General features: G+C 46.1%; 1 protein-coding gene across 1 annotated transcript in view; it reads left to right on the forward strand.

Moving 5' to 3' along the window:
• Positions 1-2,881: 2,881 nt before the first annotated feature.
• Positions 2,882-15,851, forward strand: part of LOC142204647 (resistin-like) — a 49,318-nt gene continuing 36,348 nt past the window's right edge. Inside the window, exon 1 of the mRNA XM_075275955.1 lies at positions 2,882-2,886. The gene's annotated coding sequence lies outside the window, so the exon portion shown is untranslated. The remainder of the gene's footprint in view (positions 2,887-15,851) is intronic.

The raw sequence follows: 15,851 nt of genomic DNA on the forward strand, positions 1-15,851 counted from the left end.
AGACTTTCTTAAGGTCATTCCTACGTGGTAGGCAGAAAAAATACAATTTTAATGATAGAATCTCTAATAAAATAAAGAATTGTCACTGTTATCTACCCATGTAGCGATCACAGGAAATATGGAGATAATTTTATTGGGCAGTTCCTAGCGGTCAGGATCCATCAGGCTAGGCCGAGACAACCATAACAAAGACATAGTTGTGTCTATATACAGGTCACTAATACGGCCACACATAGACTATTCTAGGCCCCAGTATACAAGAAGGACAGAACGGAACTAGAGAGAGGACAGAGAGGATGACCAAGATTATTATTGGAATGGGAGGATTGGAGGACGGAGACAGAATAACAGACTGCGGAGATCTAGTAATGTACAATATATGAAGAGATGGCACAAAGAATAGGCCAGTGACAGTGACAAGGGGACGTCCTCTACACCTAGGCCAGTGACAGTGACAAGGAGACGTCCTCTACACCTAGACCAGTGACATTGACAAGGGGACATCCTCTACACCTAGACCAGTGACAGTGACAAGGAGACATCCTCTACACCTAGACCAGTGACAGTGACAAGGAGACGTCCTCTACACCTAGACCAGTGACAGTGACAAGGGGACACCCTCTACACCTAGACCAGTGACAGTGACAAGGGGACACCCTCTACACCTAGACCAGTGACAGTGACAAGGGGACATCCTCTACACCTAGACCAGTGACAGTGACAAGGAGACGTCCTCTACACCTAGACCAGTGACAGTGACAAGGGGACGTCCTCTACACCTAGACCAGTGACAGTGACAAGGGGACGTCCTCTACACCTAGACCAGTGACAGTGACAAGGAGACGTCCTCTACACCTAGACCAGTGACAGTGACAAGGGGACATCCTCTACACCTAGATTGGTGACAGTGACAAGGGGACATCCTCTACACCTAGACCAGTGACAGTGACAAGGAGACGTCCTCTACACCTAAACCAGTGACAGTGACAAGGGGACGTCCTCTACACCTAGACCAGTGACAGTGACAAGGGGACGTTCTCTACACCTAGACCAGTGACAGTGACAAGAGGACGTCCTCTACACCTAGACCAGTGACAGTGACAAGGGGACATCCTCTACACCTAGATTGGTGACAGTGACAAGGGGACGTCCTCTACACCTAGACCAGTGACAGTGACAAAGAGACATCTTCTACACCTACACCAGTGACAGTGACAAGGAGACGTCCTCTACACCTAGAATGGTGACAGTGACAAGGGGACATCCTCTACACCTAGACCAGTGACAGTGACAAGGAGACGTCCTCTACACCTAGACCAGTGACAGTGACAAGGGGACATCCTCTACACCTAGACCAGTGACAGTGACAAAGAGACATCTTCTACACCTAGACCGGTGACAGTGACAAGGAGACGTCCTCTACACCTAAAAAAGCTCTAAACACATAAATATTATATGAATAACCATAACAAAAAAAGTTACTTTGTACTTTGTGCTTTAAAAATACAAACAAGAAATATGAGAAAAACGGAAAAATTATGACCATTGTTAGAGGTGGAAAACAAAATGTCCCGTCTGGTTCCTCTCCTAAGGCCTCTGTGGTTCTCACTGACGTTGTGTTATAGACTCATGGCACAGTAATGTTAGAGAAACACCTATATATGGCAAATCAGTTTGTTACAAAACAGGTTTGCAAAGAACTTTCCAAAAATTTTGATTCCACTGAACGCCAATTTTTTAGGGTTTGACTTGTAGAAGCCCAGCAAAATGGCAGCCATATTACTACATGTCTTAGGGTGTGGAGTAGGTGTGTGAACATTTTTTAAAAAATCATTTAGCGTCTCTCTAGGGCTCTGTCATGGTATCCTCCATGTTCTGGTCTTCTTCACAGGACATCTTTTTTTACCCCCCCCCCCCCCAGTCACTGCTGTCATAACATACTCTGTAGTGTCAAAGTGTTTTGGCACCTTTGCCACCTCCATGTGACTGCTGAGGCCATCTCACAGGCTTCAGTGGTGACCTAGTGGCAGTCGGCCAAGGAAGAAGACTGGAATGCCAGATGGAGCAGTGGCAGAGCCCAGGAAAAGTGAGAAAATTTGCAGACGTTCTCTGGCCTCCATGTAATATACTCCTGAAGAGAACAACCAGCTTTACCCCAAACTTCTGGTTGGGACCAAACAAAATCACTATGAAACTAATTTTCCAGGTGAACCTTGCAAATATTGGCAAAATGAATCTCATGAGTTTCCCCATCACTATAGAAGACATGATCTGCGTATCCTTACCTGAGGGACAGCTGGCGTAGGAGGATCGGTGAGTGACATAGGTGCACTCAAAACCCACTTTTGCAGTATGTTGAGCCACTGAAAACAGAAAATATGATCAGACTCCAGTAATAATGATCACCAGATACCAGAGATCTTCAGGTCCCCTCACCTACCACCCCCGAGCTCATAGATATAGGGTATGGGGGCTACTTAGGGCCTCTGGAGCAAAACTGTAGATCAAATGAAATCTGTCATGGAGAGATTGTGGTGGTGGGGAAGATGTGATCTTACTTACCAATTGATCTTATTGTTTCTTCAATACTGCAAGAAGGGGCATGTCCATTGGCCAAGAGCGGTACCAGGAGAAGGACGAGAGCAGAAATATAGAGCTTCATTCTCCAATAGGGATTGCAAACCTGCAGAGAAACAAGCAGACATTTAGAAGATTTGGAGAGGAGGTGGAGATGTGCCCCATACAAACCAGGTCAACCCTCACCAGTCTCCAGATGAGAACGCTCTGCCCGCTCCGAGCAGTCACCTTTATATAGACAGGCTGTCATCGATAATCCTTCTCAGTAGTCATAAACAACCTTATGATTGCTGCAGGTGTGGACGAAGGGTGGACCCTCCCAAAGTCTACAAAACTTCACCTCAATATATTCGAAGTTACGGTTAGAAACAAATGTGTCGATACAAGAAGGTGCCACATTGTTACCAAAAGCTTGGTCAAGTATCTTCCTATTACAGAATGGTCAACACCATCGTCATCTACATAGTTTCCCTGAGGTTCCTTGGACCTACCAGATATCCATGGTCCCATAGTACCCTTGGAATTTGGGTGATTTCTTCTGCTCCATTATTGAATGAGAGCCTAATAATAATCGGGAAAAAAAGTTGTTCTTACAATTGGACAACAATTTTTTTTAGAAAATTTGTTATGAACCTGGCCTGAGACCTCCATTACTCTTCTGTAAAAGGGGAATTCCTCCCTCAACCCTCAACCAATTGTAAGATGTCTTCAGGTTTTCTATGATAGTAGTCACCAGTTGTACCAGGTCTTCTCTCGTAAGATAGAGAAAATCAGAGGTCTTCCATTTCTTAAAAAACTGTTTGGTCTTTCTACACAATAGTTTCTACAGCTAATCTGTAACATCAGCTAAAGTTGGGACGTAGGTTGAAGCCAATGTCTAAGGAGACTTCTCTTGGTGACCATCTTGCCCCTCACCGTTGGCTATCCCAGTATTCAAAAAGGTAAGGTACTGGGTTGGCTGGTTGACCGATATGTTCAGATGTCCCAGGGTGTTGGTCATTGGATTCCATAGAGATTGGGAGGGAGTGCAGTGCCAAAGACCATTGAACATGCCGAGTCCATATGGCACTTGGGACATCTTGTACATTGCTTCGGTTTATTTGGCTTTGGTGATAGATTAAAGGTGTAGATTTTTTTGTGCATTATACTAAACTGGGTATTTCTCCATTCTAATGAGGTTCTGCCCTCAGAACTGCCTCCAAACCATTTTCACCCCAGTGTTTGGTCCTCCAACTGTCTTATCCATGAGACTACAAAATTGCTCAGGTGTCTACTTCAAACAAAAGATTTGTTGGCAAATGGTCCAGTATGTACAAGGCGATGGTGCTGCCAAACAACAGCTTATCCGGCTTGTATGGCTGAACTTCACATCTCTCTGAACTACCATGAGAAAGACCTTTAGTTGGCCACATTGTAAGATCTGGAAGTCATTGGTAATTTTCTATCAGCCCCTCCTCCGTAAGCCACTCTTACAGTCATTCCAACGTCGTGATGATCTCATTGTATTACTTTCTGTTTGAAATAATGATTTTTCCTTCTTATTATGTATTAGCTTTGTGTGTGGCCGTGCACCACACCCCGCGAGCACCATCTGGGGAAGATGAGAAGATAAGAAGATAAGGGGGTGACATCCTGGATCTTCTTCCTTGTGTCTCCATTTTCTGTGTAATCATTTACTTTTTTATTGAACGTAAATAATAATTTTTCGTTTGGACCATCTGCTTCACGATGATAAACCTTGGGGTCAAAACAGTCCAGGAAACAAAAGTCTCCATGACGGAAATAATCCCTTTGCATTTAGCACAAACTTGGAGATTTCGATCAGCAATGCCATGAAGTAGGTGAGATCTAGAGATGGGTGAACTGAGCTCGGGTTGGACGCAAATCAATGGCGATTCATCTACGATGAACTAAAATACCAGCACAGGACTGCCTGAACCATAAGGCCAATGGTGCACTAGCACTGAGCCCTATGGTAGCGGGGGCCCTTTTAGACAGAGTGAGGAGATCTGAGACTTAGTGTTTTTTTTCCCTCAGGATCTATTAGAGTTATGAAGATGAACTTGGATTCATTTTAAAGATGAGAATCCCATAATACCAAGATCATTATGAAAGCCCTTACAGAACTGGAAAGATTAGCTGGTGAAAACGACGTTCAACATTGAGAGCCCAATGCACATCTCAATGGTGGTGACCTTGGGGAAGCTCACGGGGTGGTGGCACTGGTGGTGGTAGAGGCAGACTTGTTTCTTCACAGATGGACATCTGCTGACATGTACACATCACTCTCTACGTTCTCACATGTGGACATCGCTCTCTACATGCTGACCAAGCAAGATAAGAGACAAGGGAACAGGCAAGATAATAGTTCAGGTACAGGCTCAAGATCAGGACCGTTCCTAGCAGTCTCCTTTATATAGACAGGACAACCCTCACCAGTCTCCAGATGAGAACACTCTGCCCACTCCTAGGAATCACCTTTATATAGAGAGGTGGTCATTGATAATCCTTCTCAAGAGTCAGAGACCCCCATGTGACTATTGAACCCAGGAGGGACTTTCCCAATGTCCAAAAAACTTCACCTCAAGGAATTAGAGGATATTATTGGAGACAAATGTGTTGCTACAAGAAGGTCTCATATTTAGTTTCTTTCTGCTCTATCTGACTGCACCTTTAACGTTACCATGCCAATCTGGGAAGCTTTTGCAGTTTCAGAGACGTCCTGGCATGGTCCCGTTAGCAGCTGAGGAGCTTTCTATAAGGCACTGCCCTCCTGACACAAGCGCCTACTATTTTACTTTGCTATTCTAGTTTGGCTCTCCATCTTGTCTGTGACTACCTCTCTGCTTACTGACCTGTAGCTTGTTCCTTGGATTCCCTTTTTGCTTCCTGATTCTTCTTTGACATTCCTGGTAGGATTTGTGACCAGGGTATTGCATTTATTTCCTGTTTCTGCTTATTATGTTCTCTCCTGGTTCTGACCCTGCTTGTATGACTTCTCTTGTCTCCACGCCACTGTGTAAGTTTTAGTGGACTTTGAGTTGGTTTCTGAAGCAGTGATTTTATTATTAGTCCATCTCTCTGTCTGGTGACAATTCAGATTTAGCTTTTAGATTCATATTTAGTGAAAGTCCAACTCACCTTGTGGTGATCTCTGGTGAAGGCATCTGGGAGTCTGTCTTGGCTCACAGAGGTTTGCTAGTTTTAAATAGCTACCTCTATTGCTCCCAGTTATCATTCAATCTTGTGCTATTGCTTTTACTGTGACCTTGTATCTACATCCATAGAAACAGCAATATGTAAAATGTGGCTAGGAAAGCTGGCCCTGCCATGTCTGAGAACGTGGGCCTTTCCTTGGACACATCAGCCTGGGGGAAGGTGTATGCCACCATTGATACGTGGAGCAGAAATTATGGAGGAGGACAACACACGACTTTCACGGCCCACTGAGTCAATGTTTGAAGCAGCATTGGCCACAATCCAGAAATGCAGCAAGGTCAGGTGCTACTTCCACCCCAATGGTCCAGACACAGTTCCAACACCATGAATAGCCTATCCATCTCCTCTGGATCCTCCTTGGACCTCTTTAGACTCACGTGACATTTTTGGGGGGTTCACCCACTACTCACTATTATAATCTAGGATCTCTTCAGACCCCAAAATATAACAATCAGAGTTCTGTGGGGAGGGGGGTGCAGAAGCATAGGACTGTGGTGGAGCACCAGACACCCCGCAGGAGCCCAGGAGAGATGTGGGAAGGTACCAGTGCTGAACATGTTTCTGCACCCCCTTCCTCAGGCCTCCACTTATTATATTCTGGGGTCTGAAGAGAGTACGGTATATATTGGTCAAACCGGGCAAATTTTGGTCTGAAGTGACATTGGTGGGAGAACATTGTGAAACAAATCTCTGGAGCTTTGCCCATCTCCAGCTGTGATGTCTCCTAAACCTCACGTGTATTCCTCACCTGTGTCCTGGCCGTGCACTGAATTACACAATTATTATCCCCCGGAGCCCCTGTGTGAGTGTGAACAGTGTCTGAGGTGTGTAGACAAAGACCAATAGACAAGAGTCGGACAAAGCGTTTATTTCATTGGTAGTGAAGAAGAGAAATCTGACAATGAGCGTTCCCATCACCGCAGTTACACCGCACGGCTCAGACACAGGGATGGACTTTATCATCTTCCGACTTTGTGTTACAGTCATTCGCAGCAAGCACCGCCCAAGGTTCGATAAATTTGGCGTACCGATAAGTCTAATATTCTTTTTCTTTTCGGAAGCTTTTTGTATTAAATAATTCTGGAGGACGGGGCTGGGTAAGTCCTCCCAATAAGTTTTATCTAGTATGACTGGAGCTTGACCTTGCAGCAGGTCGCCGTTGTCCAGTCCACACCAATGCACAGACAGTGACATTTGCTGGAGGACTGGATGTTCCACGACCCGCAGCCCTTAGCGCAGGAGCAGCTGACTGCGGTGAAACCTGGAGAGAGATGAAGCTTAGGTCAGATATTCAGCAGGAATGCGCACTACATCTGCAACTGCCCTGCAACCAGATTTGTGACCCCCGACCTTCTCACAATTATTGCCTTCCATATATCTCTGACCTCATTCACACCTGTCCCCTCCATATATCTCTGACCTCATCCACACCTGTCCCCTCCATATATCTCTGACCTCATTCACACCTGTTCCCTCCATATATCTCTGACCTCATTTACACCTGTCCTCTCCATATATCTCTGACCTCATTCTCACCTGTCCCCTCCATATATCTCTGACCTCATTCACACCTGTCCTCTCCATATATCTCTGACCTCATCCTCACCTGTCCCCTCCATATATCTCTGACCTCATCCTCACCTGTCCTTTCCATATATCTCTGACCTCATCCACACCTGTCCTCTCCATATATCTCTGACCTCACCTGTCCCCTCCATATATCTCTGACCTCATCCTCACCTGTCCCCTCCATATATCTCTGACCTCATTTACACCTGTCCCCTCCATATATCTCTGACCTCATCCACACCTGTCCCCTCCATATATCTCTGACCTCATACTCACCAGTCTCCTCCATATATCTCTGACCTCATCCTCACCTGTCCTCTCCATATATCTCTGACCTCATCCACACCTGTCCCCTCCATATATCTCTGACCTCATCCTCACCTGTCCCCTCCATATATCTCTGACCTCATCCTCACCTGTCCGCTCCATATATCTCTGACCTCACCTGTCCCCTTCATATATCTCTGACCTTATCTATAACCTGTCCCCTCCATATATCTCTGACCTCATCCTCACCTGTCCCCTCCATATATCTCTGACCTCATCCACACCTGTCCTCTCCATATATCTCTGACCTCATCCACACCTGTCTCCTCCATATATCTCTGACCTCATCCTCACCTGTCCACTCCATATATCTCTGATCTCATCCACACCTGTCCCCTCCATATATCTCTGACCTCACCTGTCCCCTCCATATATCTCTGACCTCATCCTCACCTGTCCCCTCCATATATCTCTGACCTCATTCACACCTGTCCTCTCCATATATCTCTAACCTCATCCACACCTGTCCCCTCCATATATCTCTGACCTCATCCTCACCTGTCCTCTCCATATATCTCTGACCTCATCCTCACCTGTCCTCTCCATATATCTCTGACCTCATCCTCACCTGTCCTCTCCATATATCTCTGACCTCATCCTCACCTGTCCGCTCCATATATCTCTGACCTCACCTGTCCCCTCCATATATCTCTGACCTCATCCTCACCTGTCCCCTCCATATATCTCTGACCTCATCCTCACCTGTCCTCTCCATATATCTCTGACCTCATCCTCACCTGTCCCCTCCATATATCTCTGACCTCATCCTCACCTGTCCTCTCCATATATCTCTAACCTCATCCACACCTGTCCCCTCCATATATCTCTGACCTCATGTCCTCTCCATATATCTCTGACCTCATCCTCACCTGTCCTCTCCATATATCTCTGACCTCATCCTCACCTGTCCTCTCCATATATCTCTGACCTCATCCACACCTGTCCTCTCCATATATCTGTGACCTCATCCACACCTGTCCCCTCCATATATCTCTGACCTCATGTCCTCTCCATATATCTCTGACCTCATCCTCACCTGTCCTCTCCATATATCTCTGACCTCATCCTCACCTGGCCCCTCCATATATCTCTGACCTCATCCTCACCTGTCCCCTCCATATATCTCTAACCTCATCCACACCTGTCCTTTCCATATATCTCTGACCTCATCCTCACCTGTCCCCTCCATATATCTCTGACCTCATCCTCACCTGTCCCCTCCATATATCTCTGACCTCATCCTCACCTGTCCCCTCCATATATCTCTGACCTCATTTACACCTGTCCCCTCCATATATCTCCAACCTCATCCACACCTGTCCTCTCCATATATCTCTGACCTACTCTCTCACTACCTGCCCACACGTAACCTCAGATCCTCCAAAGACCTCCTACTCTGGTCTAATAATGTACAACACTATGGGATGAATAATGCTATATATATATATATAAATATATAAATAAATAAATATAATAATAATAATAATAATAATAATAATAATAATGGCTTCCATCAACCCCTGAGGATGGGGAGAAGATTGGAGGAGATGCATGGAATGGCCCATTACTGGTAAGATCATAAACCTGTAGCCACCCAGAGAGACCCTAATAATAAGCACAGAATTACTACAGCACATGGTCTGCTTACCTGAGGGACAGCTGGCGTAGGTGGATGGGTCACTGACAGAGGTGCACTCAAGATTCAATTTCGATATGTGTTGATCCACTGAAAATAGAAAATATGATCAGACTCCTGTAACAATGATCACCAGATATAAGGACTCTTCAGATCCCCTCACCTACCACCCCAATGATGACATTGTATAGATCATGGGGGCCACTTGGGGCTCTAGGACTAAAACTTTATTCTGTTCCACCGAGTAGATCCATTAAAATTATATTAAATCTGTCATGGAGATATGGGGGGGGGGGGGAGGGGGACGTGATGCTACTTACCAATTGATCCTAGGGTTTGATCAACACTGCAAGGAACTTCATGTCCAGTGGCCAAGATCGGTACCAGGAGAAGGATGAGAGCAGAAATATACAGCTTCATTCTCCAATAGGGATTGCAAACCTGCAGAGAAGGAAGGAAAAATATAGAAGATCTGGAGAGGAGGTGGAGATGTGCCCCACACAAACCAGGACAACCCTCACCAGTCTCCAGATGAGAACACTCTGCCCGCTCCTAGCAGTCTCCTTTATATAACTGGTATAACCGTCACCAGTCTCCTGACGAGAACACTCTGCCCACTCCTAGCAGTCTCCTTTATATAGCCATGATAACTCTCACCAGTCTCCAGATGAGAACGCTCTGCCCACTCCTAGCAGTCTCCTTTATATAGCCAGGATAACTTTCACCAGTCTCTAGATTATGACACTCTGCCCGCTCCTAGCAGTCTCCTTTATATAGCCAGGATAACTCTCACCAGTCTCCAAATGAGAACGCTCTGCCCACTCCTATCAGTCTCCTTTATATAGCCAGGATAACCCTCACCAGTCTCCAGATGAGAACGCTCTGCCCACTCCTAGCAGTCTCCTTTATATAGCCAGGATAACTTTCACCAGTCTCTAGATTATGACACTCTGCCCGCTCCTAGCAGTCTCCTTTATATAGCCCGGCTGTCTTTGATCCTCATCGATCATAGACGCCCATGTTATTACTACAGAGTGGATTTTCCCAATGTACAAATAACTTCACCTTAAGGTATTTTTAGAGACTGTTGTTCGAAATAGTTGTGTCAGTCGCAGAAGGTGTCAGATTTTGTAAACAGAGGCTGATGGTCGTTTCCTTGAGCTTGGTGAAATGTATTCCTCTTGTAGAATAGTCACCACCATTGTCATCTACAGTGTTGGACTGAGGTTCCTTGGATCTATCAGATAAAATGATCCTGGTGTCCTCCCTCCAACAACCCCTCAGAAACAGACCATTATGCTCTTCAAATTTGGTTGCCTTCTGCTGGACCATTAGGGTAAGTTCACATGAGGTTTTTTGGATCGGAACCTGAGGCGGAGGCCACCTCAGGTTCTGATCCAAAATACGGGTAGCCACGACTGAATGCCAGTGCATTGCACCCACATCTAGTCGCGCTCTCCGCTCTGGATTAGGCCCAATGAATGGGCCTAGTTGGTAGGAGGGAGTGTCTTCAGGCTGAATTGCGAGGCCAACGGAGGACGCTCTGGAATTCTGATGTGTCAGTCTAACACTGGTCGTCGGCGGGGTCTGGACTTCCTATAAACAGGTCATCAGCTCATGCTGGCTATGGTGTCTCTGACCTTGATAAGTGGTTGGCCTTGCTCTTGCTTTGTATTACTGACCTCTGCTTTTTAGCCTTTGACTTCTCTTTGGATTGCGATTCTGTACTGTTTGACCTCGGCTTACTGACTCCTCTTCTGTGTTGTTTGTCTTGTCCTGTTTTGTGAAAACTTATTAAAAGAAGGGACTGTCACCCAGTTGTCCTCTACCATCTTTGGAGGTTGAGGCAAGTAGGTAGGGACAGGGGCTGGATTGAGTTTAGGACTCACTATCTGTGTCATTCCCTTCCTCCCAGGTTTCAGTCATTGGGGAATTGCTCAACAGACAATGCTTCAACACTTCGTCCCTCTTATCCACCTTTTGTGTGTAGTGATGGGTGAATCTCATAAGATTGCTGGGAAAAATTGTATGTGATCCTGAAGTGCCGGAAAAATTGATTATATAATAACCAGAGTCCAGCTAAGATGTATAAAATGCTTTCACCCTTCTTGGGCTTGGCTGTGGTGTTCTCCAGCATGGCGGTCTTCTTCTTGAGCTCTCCACCATCTTCTTTGGTCTCTAGGTCACCGCTGAAGCCTCTTCTAGATGTTTTAGGGTCAAAAGATGATGACATTTTGGAAAATTCATAAAATAACTGGAAATTTTTGGTGTGTGCGACTTCAGCCTTGTTCGTGTCAGTGGTCCATCCCTCAGACTGATGCAAGGCTCTATCTGGATGAAGGCAACCAACCATGTTATGGAATTTGTCTTGGCCATTGGTTGTCTGATTGTCTCCTCAGACCGCCAGGACAATACACTCATGTACCCCTGTTATATGTTCTGCCATGTTCCCATGTCCTGTATAGATGTGTAAGGAGGAGAATACCCTGACGAGTCGGTGGACATTTCTCCTGTTCCCTCTTTAGTGCAATCACAGACTAGGTCTCCTGTTCCTCATAACTCAGATACTTCCCTGGATAGTGGGGAAGGACCAACTGAATGGACTTGCCTGGGGGAAAGGTACAAAGATCCTCCTATAAAGAGTCCTCATAAAGCTGCAGTAACGTGGGGTCATACCTCATGTCATGTCCAAGGACGTCCACTGTGGTACAACACCTGGGTGGAGGTAAAGTTTGGTTCCGGCCTTAGAGGGAGTCTATCATTGAGAAAACTCAATGTGACCTAAACACATGTCTGAGTGGCCTTTAAGAAGACTATTCTACTACTGCCTTTACATATTCAATTTACCCTGCTGTTTCTTTATAAATCCCTATAATAGCTTATGCAAATGAACCCCAGAGTGGTACAGCGCATGTACGAGCGCTATTTTGGTGTAGTCAACTAGATGACCGTACTGCGCATGCGCAGTGTGTTCGTGTAGTTCTCCGGAGAAGTGAGTATACTGCTCCACTCTCTGATCCTTTGTTTCCTTCCAAGTGGCAACAGTCATGTCTGTCAGTCTCTTCTCTCCTTGCCTACACCAAATGGCACTAAGTCAAGGGCAGTACCATTCTGAAGGGAGCGGCACTGCGCGTGCACGAGCTTAGAACTGCAAGAGCGCGATTTGGGTGGCAGAATATCTGGGAAGGGGAGGGCAGACGGAGCACAAGCAGTGGAGGGGCGAGATGAAAGGTGTGATGTGGGGCTATAAGATCTAAAGATAATGATAAGCCGTGACCGCACCTATAGACCTTCTATGGGCTGAGGGTCCCAAATGGGTCCTGACTGCATGAAATTTAAAAAGGAGACACCACATGAGGGAACGTTGCCCAGGACCACTGCTAGATCAGAACCTGAGTCCTCATAATACATAGGTTACTGCCCCAATCCCACTTACCAGGGGCCCTGAGCAATTGTCCACTTTGCCTCCCCACCCTCATGCCAGCCCTGCCCAGTCCCAGGAGACAGTCAGATCGCTTAAGGCCATACAAAATTTTTTTGTAACTCCATGGACCTTATAGAACACAAAACATTGACCAAACTTCAAGATTGTGCAACGTCTACATTGAGCAAGACGGGGGATTCTGGGCTGAGTCAGCAACTTAGTTTTACAGAAAATATTTACATTTGTTCTTTTACATAATATTATAGTATAGTGAGGATATAGGATAGCTATAGAGGAGTGAGGGTATAAGGTATCTATAGGGGAGTGAGGGTATAAGGTACCTATAGGGGAGTGAGAGTATAAGGTACCTATAGGGGAGTGAGGGTATAAGGTACCTATAGGGGAATGAGGGTATAAGGTACCTATAGGGGAATGAGGGTATAAGGTACCTATAGGGGAGTGAGAGTATAAGGTACCTATAGGGGAGTGAGGGTATAAGGTACCTATAGGGGAGTGAGAGTATAAGGTACCTATAGGGGAGTGAGAGTATAAGGTACCTATAGGGGAGTGAGGGTATAAGGTACCTATAGGGGAATGAGGGTATAAGGTACCTATAGGGGAGTGAGAGTATAAGGTACCTATAGGGGAGTGAGGGTATAAGGTACCTATAGGGGAATGAGGGTATAAGGTACCTATAGGGGAGGGAGGGTATAAGGTACCTATAGGGGAGTGAGAGTATAAGGTACCTATAGGGGAGTGAGGGTATAAGGTACCTATAGGGGAGTGAGAGTATAAGGTACCTATAGGGGAGTGAGAGTATAAGGTACCTATAGGGGAGTGAGAGTATAAGGTACCTATAGGGGAGTGAGGGTATAAGGTACCTATAGGGGAATGAGGGTATAAGCTACCTATAGGGGAGGGAGGGTATAAGGTACCTATAGTGTAGGGAGGGTATAAGGTACCTATAGTGGAGGGAGGGTATAAGGTACCTATAGGGGAGTGAGGGTATAAGGTACCTATAGGGGAATGAGGGTATAAGGTACCTATAGTGGAGGGAGGGTATAAGGTACTATAGGGGAAGGAGGGTATAAGGTACCTATAGGGGAGTGAGGGTATAATGTACCTATAGGGGAGGGAGGGTATAAGGTATTAAAGTGGAGGGAGGGTATAAGGTACCTATAGGGGAGTGTGGGTATAAGGTACCTATAGGGGAGTGAGGGTATAAGATACCTATAGGGGAATGAGGGCATAAGGTACCTATAGGGGAATGTGGGTATAAGGTACCTATAGGGGAGTGAGGGTATAAGGTACCTATAGTGGAGTGAGGGTATAAGGTACCTATAGGGGAGTGAGAGTATAAGGTACCTATAGGTGAGTGAGAGTATAAGGTACCTATAGGGGAGTGAGGGTATAAGGTACCTATAGGGGAGTGAGGGTATAAGGTACCTATAGGGGAGTGAAGGTATAAGGTACCTATAGGGGAATGAGGGTATAAGGTACCTATAGGGGAGTGAGAGTATAAGGGCTAGTTCATACGGCGGAAAGGTGTGGCTAGCCGCGACGAGATGCTGATGCAGTACATGGGTATTCTGTCCCAGCATCCCGCTCCCGATTAGTCCTGAATGAATGGGCCTAAACAGGAGCGTGTCCTGAGCCATGGATGCCACGGCTGATTCAGCTGCAGAATCCGCAACAAGATAGGGCACTTAGCTTCTTTTTTCTGTTAGCTAGCAGGAAAAGAAAGCAATCGGCTCCAATTAAAGTAAATGCGAGCCTTTTTTGCAGGTGGATTTTGAGGCAGATTCTGAATCAAAATCCACCTGCAAAAACACTGTGTGAACATACCCTAAGAGTACTTATAATGGAGGGAGGGTATAATGGGTATGGAGGGGGGGGGGTATAATGCTGCTGAATACCTTCTGCAAAATCCTAATTAATAAAACAAACATAGATCCAGGTACCTGGAGACAGTCCGACCTCCTAATGCCATGTATAAGTGTCCCAATGTTTTGTAACTCCATTGACCTTATAGAACATTTTACAGATAAGACAACACAAAACATTGTCCAAAGATTGTGCAACGTCTACATTGAGCAACACGGGGGATTCTGGGCTGAGTCAATAAATTAGTTTGACAGAAAAATATTTATGTTTTGTAAGGGAATTACTAGGACAGCAATTCCCCAATAGCTGCTGCTGAACTCCGGGGTTGAGGCACAAGAGACAGTGAGCCCTAAGCTGAAGCCCCCCGCTGTCCCTTCCTGCTTGCCGGTCCTATCCTAAGCAATAGGGGGCAACTGGGTGACGGGTCCTTCCTATATAAGTGACAACACAGAACGAAGACAAGACAAACAACCACAAAGGGAGCTCAGCTAGCCAAGGGTCTGGTAACAGTCGAGCAATGCAGTACAGAATCGAAATCCAAGAGAATAGTCACAAGGGTAAGCCAGAGGCCAGAGGACAGCAATAATAGTAGCAGATGAGAAGCTGAGAAGGGACAAAGTTACAGGACAGAGTCTCATTAGCCAGCGAGTCTGTGTGGGCAGATGGCCTGTACATGGAAAGCCCAGGACCAGCCCCGGACCTGAATGGAAGACAGGAAGACAATCACACAGGCAAGACTAGAATTAACCTTTAGGGCCAGTTCACACGGAGTTAACGGGCTCGAATTCTGGCACATATACACGTGTCAGAATGTGAGCGCTCAAAACAGATCCCATTCATTTCAATGGGTCATTACGGGCATATAACGCGCGTAATTTTGCAGCCTTAGGAGGCCATACAGTGACCCGGTGACAGGGTGTGGCAGCATGAGGAGGCAATAGAGTGACCCGGTGACAGAGTGGGGAGATGGGTCACACAAACAGTATCCGCTGACGATGGTGGGTGTAAGAAGGAGCAAGGCATCAGACGTGTGGCATCATACGGGTGGCAGCATCAGTATAGTAGCTGAGACGGGTAGCCAGAAGAAATCAGTCAAAGAACCATCAAAAGGTAAACGCTACAGCTTCTGCTCCTCAGGTCTCCACAGATGGGCTAAAGCAAAAACCTTCAACATCTGGAAAACAGCACCAGTCACAGGTCAGAGCCTCGCAACGA

Source organism: Leptodactylus fuscus, chromosome 5, assembly GCF_031893055.1.
Source record: "Leptodactylus fuscus isolate aLepFus1 chromosome 5, aLepFus1.hap2, whole genome shotgun sequence".
NCBI lineage: Eukaryota > Metazoa > Chordata > Amphibia > Anura > Leptodactylidae > Leptodactylus > Leptodactylus fuscus.